This window comes from Octopus bimaculoides, chromosome 18, assembly GCF_046866305.1.
Source record: "Octopus bimaculoides isolate indiv1 chromosome 18, ASM4686630v1, whole genome shotgun sequence".
Taxonomy (NCBI): Eukaryota; Metazoa; Mollusca; class Cephalopoda; order Octopoda; family Octopodidae; genus Octopus; species Octopus bimaculoides.
In genome coordinates this window covers 53,511,129-53,525,153 of record NC_142945.1, presented here as the reverse complement: position 1 = coordinate 53,525,153, position 14,025 = coordinate 53,511,129, and the positions used below count along the sequence as shown (strand labels likewise).

The 14,025-nt window shown below is 36.5% G+C and overlaps 1 protein-coding gene across 1 annotated transcript in view; it reads left to right on the top strand.

Moving 5' to 3' along the window:
* The first annotated feature begins 808 nt into the window (after positions 1-808).
* LOC106873581 (putative G protein-coupled receptor No18) overlaps positions 809-14,025 on the top strand; it is a 183,176-nt gene continuing 169,959 nt past the window's right edge. Inside the window, exon 1 of the mRNA XM_052974335.2 lies at positions 809-2,042. The gene's annotated coding sequence lies outside the window, so the exon portion shown is untranslated. The remainder of the gene's footprint in view (positions 2,043-14,025) is intronic.

Genomic DNA, 14,025 nt, shown 5'->3' with positions numbered 1-14,025 from the left:
AATATTTTTTTAATAATTCCATTCCTTCTCTCTCTCTCTCTCCCTCTCTCTCTCTCTCTCTCTCTCTCTCTCCCTCTCTGGCTTTCTCTCTCTCGCTCTCCCTCTCTCGTTCTGCTCCCTCCTTCTCTTCTACAACCTCCCTCTTTCTCCCTCGTTTTTTTCTGGACTTCTGTACATACCGTATTGCATTGCCAGTCAGGTAGATCTGTGTATGTGTGTCCGTTTTTGTCTCTGTATAAGTGTGTATGTGTGTGTGAGTATGTATGATTGTTTGCGTGTGTGTATATGCTTGTGTTCGAGTGTACGTGTGCATCGATATATGTCTGTATGTATGAACATGTATATATATACATATATATACATGTATGTATTTACTTAGGAAAGTATATATGTCTGTGTAGGTCTGCGTAGAATTATGAATACCATACAGTTTATCGCCATACCTATATACGTATGAATGTGCTTACATTTGTATGTGTGTATTATGCATGTGGTATAGTGTTGTAACTTTTCTGTGCGTGTATCTTGACTAATTCAATACAATATTTACAGACGGCGTACCTAGATATCTGCATGCATGAGCATATAATATGTGTGTGTGTATGCTTATGTGGGAATGAGAGTGAGTCGGTGTGAAAATATAAGCACAATAATAGTTACAGATGCATGATAATAGCAAGAAATATAATCTTCTTGTTCGCTGTTGTTGTTGTTTATATTTTGTTTTCCGAAGCATGCTGCTAGTTTTCGTTTTCTTGCGTCACTGGAGAGAGTTTTGAAAAACGCAACATCAAGCGCAACAGCAACATTTCGAAAGTAAACTGTGCAGACTCCACAGCAGAAACATTTGACGTCACAATTGTGGTGGCAGCAGTCAGCGTGTGACTGGCAGGATTCCAGCGATGCCATTCAAACAGTCAGTTAGTTCCTCCCAGCACAAGACACACACACAGGCATTATTATTATTATTATTACTATAATACACAATACAAATAACAACAATCAACAAACAATAACAAACAACGCCAAAAAAAAACAACAAACAAACAAGCAAAAACAACACTGATAATAATAATAATTTTGATAAAATTAATAATAATAATAATGATGATGATGATGATAATGATGATAATGTTAATAATAAAAAGAAAATAAGGAACAAAAAGTCTATGGAATAAGAAGTATTCAACGAATGTTTTCCAAGACTTTCAACTGTTAAATTTAGATATTTATAGTTACTTCTGCGGGTTTGGATGTTAATTACTACTTTTCTTATTACGAATATCATTAATTAAGTTTACTATAACATATATTATAAATCCAGTATAATATAATAGAATATTAAAATTATAGCATATCATATTCTATTTATACGTTGCGATATATGAAGGTGCGCTACGCTTATAAAAGCGTTCCACGCACCGCACGTACGTACATCCATACAATTTAAGAAGACAAATATATACATTCTAGATGAAACGCTTCGCTGCTTCCAATTTAAATGTGGATTTCCTTCTATACCATATATTTTTAATATCTTATTTCTTCATTTCTTTCACTTCATTAAAATATATATCACATTTCAAACTTATAGCAACAAGACGATGTTGGATGACATAAATATTGATAATAATGATATTACTACTACGACGACTACCACTTCTAGTCCTATAAATACTATTAATACAAATAATAATAATAATAATAATAATAATAATAGCAATTGTAATAATAATCTTTATACTCATTGTTGTCGTTGTTTTTGTCGCTACCATTACTGCCACCAGTGTTTCAATGAAGAGCCTAAACAAAGTATCGCATGGCACATAAAGAAACATAAACTGACAAACTAATATATATACATATATACATACATACATACATACGTGTATATATATATATATATATATATACAGGTATACAAATGTGCGTGCGTGTGTGTATGTATATATGTATATGTGTATAAAATACATGGATTTGTAGTGATGGAGAGAAAGACTTATTTAAGTCTGAAATTTACACTTCGCTGTCACACACAACAGGTAAGTTCCAATCATTCTCTCACCTTTAAACTTCAGTTTGTTATCTGCAAAGATTTAATGCAATTGTTTTGTTTATTTCTGTTTCTCTATGTGTGTGTGTTTTGTTGTACTTCCATACTTTGTTAATATATGTTTTTTTAAAATTATTTACCGGTATTAGTCACATGTCACGTTGAGATTATTTTCTGCAATATGTACATACACATACACACACACGCAAGTACATTCACGCATACATAAACGCATATATACATACATAGACATATATATACATACATATATATACACACACACACACACACACACACATATATACTTGTATATATATATATATATACACATAGATACATATACATGCATACACACACACATATATAAATATGTATGTATGTATATATAATCATATTACATTAGATTTTGTTTAAAGCATGCACACATACGCGTGCATTATTTCAGTAACACACGCGAGCACGTGCACACACACACACACACACACGCGCGCGCGCGCGCGCATACACATAAATGCACACACATAAAGGCACCGGGAGTTGAAACTTCATGGAATTTAATGAATGCTCAGCTGAAAATAAATGAAAACCACTTAGTTTCCCTGATGGAGTCTGTATACATGCAGATATGTACGTATGCATGTACAAAAACACACTCTCAAACAGACACACACACACACACATATTTAGAAATTATATGTTCATGCATGTGGACATATATGTACGTGTGTATATGCATATATACTCATATGTGTATGTGTTTGTATGAGAATGTGTTTGTGTTGAATACGCGCGTGCGAGTGCGTGCGATCGCGTGTATTTCTTTCTTTCTAAAATACTTCGATTTCATTCAAATATCAACAATCCGAATGCACCATGTTTCTCTTTTGGCTCTGACATATTATTATTATTATTATTATTATTATTATTATTATTATTATTATTATTATTATTATTATTATTTTACTTAGAATCTCAAAACTTTGATAAACTGTCCACTAAAGGTTGAGGTGGAAATGTGTCCTGAAAGCACATCCAATGTATTCTACGGTTCGAATTACGTCTCAATCAATACGTTAACAACAAGAGCTTCTTTTTTTCTTTCTTTTCGCTCTTCAACGTAACACTTTATCCGATGTTGACGCGATATTTATTCTTCATCGTCTTCTTCTTTCGTTTAAAATACCATAGCTGTTAACTAATATCGGATACCTAGACTGATAAATATGATGGTATCAAAAGTTATAAACTAAAACTATCGTATGTATTATTGATTTATTATATTTACTGCCGCTGTAAACCGAGAGTTAGATATCTCATCACGTCTTGTCTGCAACGCCGTTTCAATTCCCAGTGGATTCCATTATTGCGCTTTATGACAGCATGAACGTTACACATTCGTATATCTTCGTAAAATGAATTATGGATCCTATGTTTAATTAAGATATCTAATTAAATTACATAAAAGTAATCTTTGTAATATTACATGTCGTTTCTGATAGTTATATTTGTGGTTGCTTCGTCACGGGTCAGCTCCCATGAGCAGAACTATAATCAAAGAGATTAGAACCGTTACCACCGCACCATTTCAAAACCACGTCTTTAAGACGTACGTCATACAATGCGTCGTTTACCTTTGGAAAGACTGCAGGTCCTGATTAGGGGACAGTTGTCTACTATTGATAGAAATTCATGCTTCCACATTGTGACTGCTTTACACAGTGATGATGTAATGACAAAGTTCCCACCAGGTCCGCCACTTATATTCACTGACAATGCCGAAAAGTATAGGTAAAAACATCAATAACACACCATCACAGTGCCTCTAGTAATCGTGCTATGCAAAATAGTGTCATATTGTCATTATCATTAAAATCGACCTTGTATTTAATCATATCGGGTCGATACAGTAAAGTATCACTCAAGTGCCGGCCTCGTTATAATCGAATCACGCCCTACCCGTAAGACTTTTGACGTTCTGCCAAAATTTGAAATCATCACCATCATCATCATCAGCAGCAGCAGCACCACCACCACCACCACCATCACCATCATCATCAGCAGCATCACCATCATCGTTAATATTATTATTGTGCTGTCCCCGAATGAGTTTATTGAAAGGTGGGTGAAAGTTGCGAAAATGGTACCTCTCTGAGTGTAGACCTGTGAGTCGGAGAGAAAGAATTAAAGAGGACATTTGCTCTTGGGGTTTGAGGAAAATCTCGGAGAGTGGGGCTACTCGATTAACCCTAGAGGCCCTCTTGTACCAGGAGGGCCACATTTCTATCATCCACCCCACACCTTTTAAATACCTTTGTAGGCCATGCATTTGTCCCTTCTTTTTCAGTGTATACCGTGCAAAACCCCATATTTTATACCTGTCTTTGTATTTTACCCCCATCCGTCACCCTTGTGGCAAATAAATGAAGTCACCATTATTATTATTATTATTATTATTATTATTATTATTATTATTATTATTATTAAAGACAGCGAGCAGAGAGAATCGTCAGCACGCCGGACAAAATGCTTAGCTGAATTTCGTCCGTTTTTACTTTCCGAGTTCAATTTCCACCAAGGCCAACCTTGCCTTTCATCTTTTCGGGGTCAATAAAATAAGTACCAGCTGAGCAATGTGGCCATTGCAATCGATTTCGCCCTCCCCTCAAAATGCTTCTCTAATATCAAGGCTCGAAATCGTCCTTACTTATCATTGTGATCTCCCCTTCATCTATACCCGTGTGGCTAATGAATGAAATTACTATTATTATCATTATTGTTGTTGATGATGATGTCGGTATTACTATTAAGGCAGCGAGCTGGCCGAATCGATAGAACGCCGAACGAAGTACTTAGCGGCATGTGGTCCGTCTTTACGTTGTGAGTTCAAATTACACTGTGAAGGATTCCGCTTCGCCTGCTTTTCTTCCAGAATCGATAGATAGATATATCCACCACCACCCCTAACACACACACATGCACACACACACATGCATGTATATCAACCAATATATATTTATATATAGATATAGCTTCATAAGTGCTCACGTACGAAACTGCCCTCGAGTCACTCTGTCGCTTCTACTATACCTTTATATCTATCTATCTATCTAGCTAGCTATCTACATACATGCATACATACATACATATACATACCTACATATGTAAACCACACAGGCATACATATATATAGACATACATACATGCATACATAAATACACACATACATACACACACCAATATGCGTCAGCATACGTCTATACAAGTTGTACGTATTATTGAAATTATTATTATTATTATTATTATTATTATTATTATTATTAGTAGTAGTAGTAGTAGTAGTAGTAGTAGTAGTAGTATCATCATCATTATCATTATTCTTGTTGTTGCTAAAAGGTGGGTGAATGAGCGTGAATGGCCCCGAGTGAACGGACCTATTCTAAGCAAGACGAAGATCGAGGGTAGACGAAGTGGAGAGATCACATGCCCTTGAGGTCAGGGCGATCGTGAGTATTATGATGTTTGCGCGAACAGCCCTTGGAAGTCCCTCGCTTTTGAGGATTTTCTTCTTAAAACCTTTTATTGTTATTGCCTTTTACACGATTAAATCCCACCCTTTGTGTTTTGTACCGTCCTATGCCATCCGAAATCTTTTATATAAACCCTCAGTGGTAAATAAACGAAAGATTACTAGAAGGAATTGTTTGCTTTTGTTTTGTACATGTTGACTCCAAGTCTCACCCAGAGACCCCAAGAGACAGCAAGTTATTTATTATTCCCCCATGGCTGTTGTGGGTTTTCCACGAGGTCCTTAAAGCGCCCTCCCCATTGGCAGTTTTAATTTGTTTAATTTTTCATTGTTGTTTATATTATTTACACGCTGTAAACCACATTGTATCGTCCTATTTTTGTCTTTTATGTTGTTGTATGTCTTTTAATGTTATTATATGTGAGCCCTTCTGGCTAATAGAAGAATAGATTATTATTATTATTATCATCATTATTATTATTATTATTATTATTATTATTATTTTTACTACGTCATATACTGGTCAGAAATCCCGCCGGGATCAACTTAGCTTTTCATCCAAGATGGGATGAAACCGTACCATTCAGGTACTTGTGGTCGATTCTTAAAGTGACAGAGAAAACAATATTGGTGTACAAACCATACGTCTGGGTAAGGTTACGGGTTCAATTCCAGCTGACGTCAAGGGTGCGTTTTCAGCTGTGATATGTATTAACGGCATAAACTCTGGGTTTCGATCTCATCGATTAACAACTTTCTCTAAATTGCTGGCCTTGTGCCTATGTAAGAAACAACGCCATATTCAACCTATCCAAGTGAAGAGATCAAGAAATTTTGCCTTAAAAGCAACACATTTAATTTCAACTTCTATTGTATGTTTGCATGTATGTATGTATGAAGGTATTTGTCCACGTATAAGTGTATGTATGTATATGTACGCGTCTAGTATGCACATGTATGTATATATATATATATATATATATATATATATATGACATATATATATAACGTAAAATATGTATATATTTTATTTATCATATATATATACACATACTGCCGCAGGCGTGGCTGTGTGGTAAGCAGCTTGCTCCCCAATCACATGGTTCCGGTTTCAGTCCCACTACGTTGCATATTGGTAAAATACTTTTTTCTTTAGCCTCGGGCCGACTAACAGAAGCCAGTATATGTATATATATATGTCTCTGTATGTATGTATGTATGTATGTGCGTGTGTTTGTTCTGCACCAGCGCTTGACAACCATTTTTGGTATGTTTACGTCCATATAAAGTTAGGGGTTCGGCGAAAGTGAGTGATAAAATAAATATCAGGTTTAACACACACACACACACACACACACACACACACACACACACACACACACACACAAAATCCCAAGTACTGGGATTCATTCGACCAGAAATTGCCCACGGCGGCACCCCAGTTAGGCCACAGTCTAATGATAAGTGCAAGTAAAAGATAAAAGAGGGATATATATATATATGAGATATATGATCCGTTATGTTGGTAGGCAGAATGTTTTGTGTCTATTATTGTGTGTTCGATCCTCTGGAGTGGACTTTTGGGCAACAAGTGCCCCGGGTCCTCTTGCGTGAATTGTATCAGAAATTTAAAGGTGTATAATCGCCAGTCTCTGCATCACGCAGGAACTTTCTTTCGTAGAGTTCATGTGTCTGTGAGATATTCAAACTCTTCAGATGTCATTTGAAATAGGCAGCCATTCAGTTGATCCATCAACTGGATAATCACTATCGAAAACGAGGGAAGCCCCATCGTTCCGGGTTCAGTCCCAATGCCGAGCACCTTGGCCATGTGTCTTCTACCATAGCTTCAGGCCGACCATTTCCTTGTAAGGGAATTCGGTAGACGAAACTGTGTGGAAGACCATCGTATATATATGTGCCTCTGTGTATCTTTGTGTCAGCGTATGTGCCCTTCCCCAGCCCGCTTAAAGACCGTTGTTCGTTTGTTTATGTCCTTCTAACACAGTTCGGCAAAAACACAATTGCATATGTACCAGACTTCAAACGAAGTCGTCGCGTTAATTGCTTCGTCTAAGATTCTCCAGAGCTTTGCTCCAGTATGACCGCATTCCAATGACCGAAACAAGCAAAAGATAAAAAATAAAAGATATAATGTGTGTACGTCTGTGTGAGTGTGTGTGCACACGTATCTACACACATGTGTATGTATGCATGCATGCATGCATGTACTTATGTATGCATGTATATACAAATGTATGCCCGGGTGTTATACCCGTAGCCCATTCTTTTAAGATGTTGAACATATTTTGTATTTTGTAGCGGAAACGAATAGCAAATGCCAAAGCAGCTTTCATGCTATTTCGAACTCTGGAACACATCATTACAAGCTTGTGAAATGAAATGCTGGTGAGAGTGGGATAATACTCAACCTGACACTATTGTTGTTTAGCCCCAGGCCTGCCATTGTAAACCATATCAGTGGTCAAAATCCTTCCAAACATCCATGCACCCCTTTATTTAGACAATATAGATGCTATGAAGGCGTTGAGAAGCTGGCAGAAACGATAGCACGCCAGAGAAAATGCTTAGCGGTATTTCATCGTTCTGAGTTCAAATTCCACCGAGGTCGACTTTGCTTTTATCCCTTTCGGGGTCGATAAACTAAGTACCAGTTGCGTACTTGGGTCGGTCTAATCGACCTACTTCTTCCCCAAATGTTTCGGGCCTTGTGCCTAGAGTAGAAAAGAATATGGATGTTGCTAACGTACTTTTTAAAGACCTGATCAGGTGTGACAGTCTGGGGCAAAATTTGCCCCCCAGCCACATCGTTTCGGGTAGTTTCACTGCGACGCATCAAGGGGCTAGTATCTTCTACTATAGCCACGGGCCGACCAGAACCTTGTGAGTGAATTTCGTAGACCGAATCAGAAAGAAACCCGTCGTTTCTCTGCGTGTCTATGTGTGTGTTTATATATATATATATATATAGAGAGAGAGAGATAGATGTAGATATATATAATTATAAACAAGGGCAAAAGAAAGAAGATTTCTATACCAACATGCTGAGAATAGACTTTAAACCGTCAATTATAGATATATATATGTAGATAGATAGATAGAGAGGTAAGTAGATAGATAGATAGATAGATAGTGATTGAGGGATTCACTGATTGATTGACTTCGGTTTTGTATTTGTTCTGCAAGCTCCTTCATGGTATTTCGTATTGCGATGTTGTCATTCGGGAGGGTTATTTTGCCATAAAGGACTCTTAAAATCCAGCTGATTGCCTGCTTGATCAAACAACCGAGTCAAGCAAAGGGATAGTTAGCTGGTTAATTACTTCATTAGTTAACTGTTTAATTAATAATAAAGCGAAGTGAACGACAACGATAGTCCTTCGTGGAAAAATTACTCTTCCCTCATACAATGCATATATGTGTGTTTATGTGTGCGTATACGTGTGTACGATGTATATGAATACACGGATGCTAGGATATATGGTACCAACAAACTATATATGTTGGCATATAATTATGCGTAATAGTACGGAAGCATGTCTATATACATGCACACATATATAGGGGAATGTATACATACATGCACATATATACATACATGCATATATATATATATATATATATATATATATATATATATATATATAGCTGGAATTTACAAAAAACTCAAAAAAAAAAAAAAAAGACGAAGACGGCTATGCAAACAATCAGCAGGTGTATTAGTTTGACGCTCGGGAATTGACAGAATCTTTTAGGTTTCGAGCCTACGCTCTTTAGCAGAAAGGAACAGAAATAAACAGAGAGAGAAAATATAAATAGAAAGACAGAGAAAATAAAAATAGAGAGAGAAAATTAAAAAAGGTTTAGTGGTTAGCGATCATTGATACAGGAAGATGGAATGAACAGGCTTTAATAAAAATCACTACAATTGTTTTTGTGCATTAGTATCAGCTCTTATTTGCTGAGTATTTCACGTATTATTGCATTAATTGGTCAGTTTATTTATCTTACGTTTTACATTTGACATTTTTATTTCCATTAATTTATTTTTGCTACTTTTCATCATTTCTATCTTGCCACATTTTTAGCTCTTTGTTGTTGCTTTGTAGCAGACTTAAAGAAGTAGATTAAATATTTTGCAATAATTGTCTTATCTGCACGTTCCAGGTTCAAATCTCAACGAAGACAAATTTAATTTTCACCTTCTATAATTTTTAAAATAATGCACAGCAGATCGATATAACCAACTTACTTTTTCTTTTTCTCGTGTCTCTATTAGAAATTATATTAGAAGTATAAAGATTATTACGCATAAAATGTTTCGCTGAATGTTTCCAATATCGATTTAGTGTTTCAAATCCACACAGTGCTCCAAATTAACCTCTACAATATCGTGTCAAATTACTATGTCACTCAACGAAAGTAAGGTTAGTAGAATAAGCACGCACGAACGTACAAACGCGTGCACACACATACATTCCAATACACACAAACACACACACACACACACACACACACACATTTTACTTGATATATATATAATATATTTACACATGAGGAAGAAAGGGATTAAGAGGGTTTGCAAACCCAGTTATTTTTGCGGATCTCACGATATGCAGGGTATCACAGGAGCAAGTGAACGGAAGACCAAATTCGGCTCGAGGGAACAGAATTTGCCTCGCGATGGCTGTGGACCAGCAGTCAGCCCTGGAAGACCTAATGCCTGCATGACACAAGCTGGGGCTGGGTTAACCGAAGGAAGATCACCTGTCTGATGATGTTTGCTTGTTGAAAGACACGAAATATTTAATTACACCACGGAATGACATTGGTGGCGTGTGCCCAGGCGCTATCAAGTGATGATACATGGACAATATATATACACGCATATATCTTTATGAATACATAAATACATACACGCATACATGCATGCATACATACTTAGAAACATACAGACACACACACGTACATACATACATATACACACACACACACACGTACATACATACGTACATACATACATACATACATACATACATACATACATACGTAATTTATTTCAATACAGCCGGTTAACCTTTTACTTGTCGGTGGTGAGTTTAACAGAATCATAGGCGGCGTGACTTGTCGTATTTAGTTACAGACCATTACGTTCTTAGTTCAAGCACGATCAAGGTCAGATATGCGTTTCGTCTTTCCCGAATCGATTGAATAGTTTTATGTGGTTTTTAACTGGCATTTATCCATTAAATTGATTTCCTTATAAACTTCATAGTGCGGTGAGCTGGCAGAATGGTTAGCACGCCCGACAAACTGTTAGCAACATTTAGCCTGTCTTTGCATTCTGAGTTCAAATTTCGCCGAGGTGGACTTTCCTCTTCATCCTTTCAATGTGTCGATACAGTAAGCACCAGTTCAACACTGGGGTCAATGTCATCAACTAGCCCCTCCCCCAGAAAATTTCCAGCCTTCTGTCTATATCAGAAAGGATTACATTTCCTAGCTTAATGGGTCACGCAGATAGTTGCGTTAGTTCGTCGCGCAAACTGCTTAGCGGTATTTCTCCCGACTTTTGCGTTCTGTGTTCAAATTATGCCTACTTCAATTTTGCCGTTCTTACTATGATGGTCTGTAAAGTTTCGTCCATCTTTACGCGCTCAGTTCAAATTCTGCCGAGGGGGTCGGCTTTCTGTTTCATCCTTTCGGGGTCGAGTTGAGTACTGGGGTCGATGTAATCCACTTCTCCTCTTCCTCGGAGTTGCTGGCCTTGTGCCAAAATTCGAAACCATTATTGCTGGTAATTTTAGTAGTAATAGTAGTAGTAGTAGTTGTTGCTTTGTTTTGTTGCTGCTGCTGGAACTGTATCGTTCTCGATAATTTTGTCTGCTGTAGTTGTTATTGTTCTTACTGTTGAACGCGAGCAGATATCAGTAACAAGGTCTGCTGTAAGAAATGGAATAATGTTTCGTTCTCTTGGTTGTTGCTGTTGGTGTTGTTGTTGTTTTTTTTGTTTTTTCTTTTATTTCTTACAAAATTCTTTCTTATTTCTATTATGAGGCTTTGAAAGTTTTTAAATGTCCATCTTGTTTACCTTGAGGTGGAAAACAAACTATTGCTTTTGGTCATTTTTGAATTTGGTATTCTGCAAACTTTTGGCTTCCTCATAACGGTAAGAGGTGGAAAGCATAAAAAGAGTCGCAGCATAAACGCACCTAAGAAAAAAAGAAAATAAACAACCAACTTCTGGAGAAAATATTGAAACAAGTTTAATAAAAGTTCAGAGAAATACTAACATGGCTAGTATCGAATCAATAGACGTGTCTAGCGCAGACAGTTGCAGCTTCTTTTGAGGAGTGGACAGCATGAAAATATACATCGTAAGTGTGGCCGCACGAGACATGCCTCATCATCAGGTGAGCCGCAATACTAAAAACAAATTTGTAATTAATTTTTCCACTAGCCTGTCATTGAGAAGGTTCCACGGGTCGCCCTGTACCTATGACTGGTGCAGAATAAGCAAATTTGGTTTAGGTATTTGCTGAAAGCAGCAAAACGGCTCATAGAAAGATGAACCTACGAAGATATTTTTCCATAATTTACACACTCAAAACGTATACCACACGCGTGACTCATTAAGAGCTCCACAAATTAATGGCTGTGCGTTTAAAGAGCAAACGTAACGTTGTGCTGTACGAATATGCCAGTTTCGATTGTCGTTAACTTAGATTTGCTTTCATAACGGCACCAACAAACACATTGATAATATACATAAAAATTACTGCCTCACTAAAACTGGCTTTTATGTATTTGTTGCCATGATTTATATGCATACAGTTATGTACTTTTGCTTTGAGTGTGCGTGAGTGTATGAATGTGTAGCTGTGCGTATGCACATATATATATATATATATATATATATATATATATAAATGCACACACACACACACACAAATATACATACACACACCCACATACACCCACAAACACACACAGACACACAGACACACACGCACACACACACACACACACACATACATACATACATATATATATATATATATATATATATATATATATATATATATATATATATATGTATGTATGTATATGCATATTAATGGGATGGAGGCGTTCAATCGTGTTAGATTATTTATTGCCGTTAAGCTTAAGTTTAGATATAGCACCACATTAGACATAAATTTAATAAGAGTGTAGCGGATTAGCTATTTTTAACAACATAAGCGGAATAATCTAAATAAATTGCAGAAATTCCTAATTACTACCATTAGAAAAAGTAGGACATACCATCACGGAAGCTACAAACATGACGATAGCTTATTCGTAGACTTTACCTGAGATCATACAGATAATTTAAATCAACAAGTTCTACTCTAGGTTACACTGTAAAGAACATTTAGAAGATCTTTCTTAGAAGATCTTTCTTAGAAGTTTCCCTCGCATCTCCACAGATAACGTAATGTTTCTCCAACCCATTGCTGCATAAAGGTTTCGGCAATGGAATGGCTTATAGTGGATACAAATAAAACGTAAGGGACCATCTTTTGAATATTTATTCTTAATACGTTACTGCAGATTCGAGCGAGAATTTGGTAGTCGCTGGCGTGTTTCATCACAGGGAGACAATTTCCCCATTACGAAGGAGGTGTATTAATATCGCTCTTGATTCATTAGCGCAAAGGACTCCGGGACATCCGGTGTTTCGACATCGTTGCTTCTTGTCGGTCAGAGGTACCCTGGATTAGTGAATCTACCAAGTATCGAAACTCTTATTTGTGACTTCAACAAACAAACGTTTTGAAGAATATCATTGGAGGTACTCGTTGCTTACAAATGCCAAATAGGCTCCTCAAACTGCTTAATATATTCAAGAACCACGGAACTAATCTAGTAAATTATTATGCCCCCAAAACTTTATCAACCTAGGGACCTGGGTAAGAAAACTGCAACTGCCAACACACAAAATTATGCCACTTGGACAATAGATGGTCAGTAGAATGACTGAACTCCTAAGTTACAAAATGAACGCTAGTAAGTAAATAACTTCTTAGATCATAAATGTGAATGGATGTGGATAATTTCACGAGACAGTTCTTAAACCGTCTGTAAGCCACTTGACATTGAGACAAAAGGACCAGCACTACATCGTCGAGCTGCATATTGTATTGAAAAGATCAAGACATATTTTATATGAATTGTGCTGTAGTTTTCATTTAACTATTTTCACTCTTGGTCTTCTGAAATGAAGAAGTGTTGCGTTAAAAAGGACTAACCAGCTTCTTCTCATAGAGAAGCTGATAGTCTCTTTTAAAGTATCGGAAGACAAACTCGATCTGCAGAAGAACACACGGAGCTGGCAAGCATTTCTAACTTAACGGAACAATAATAATAATAATAATAATAATGA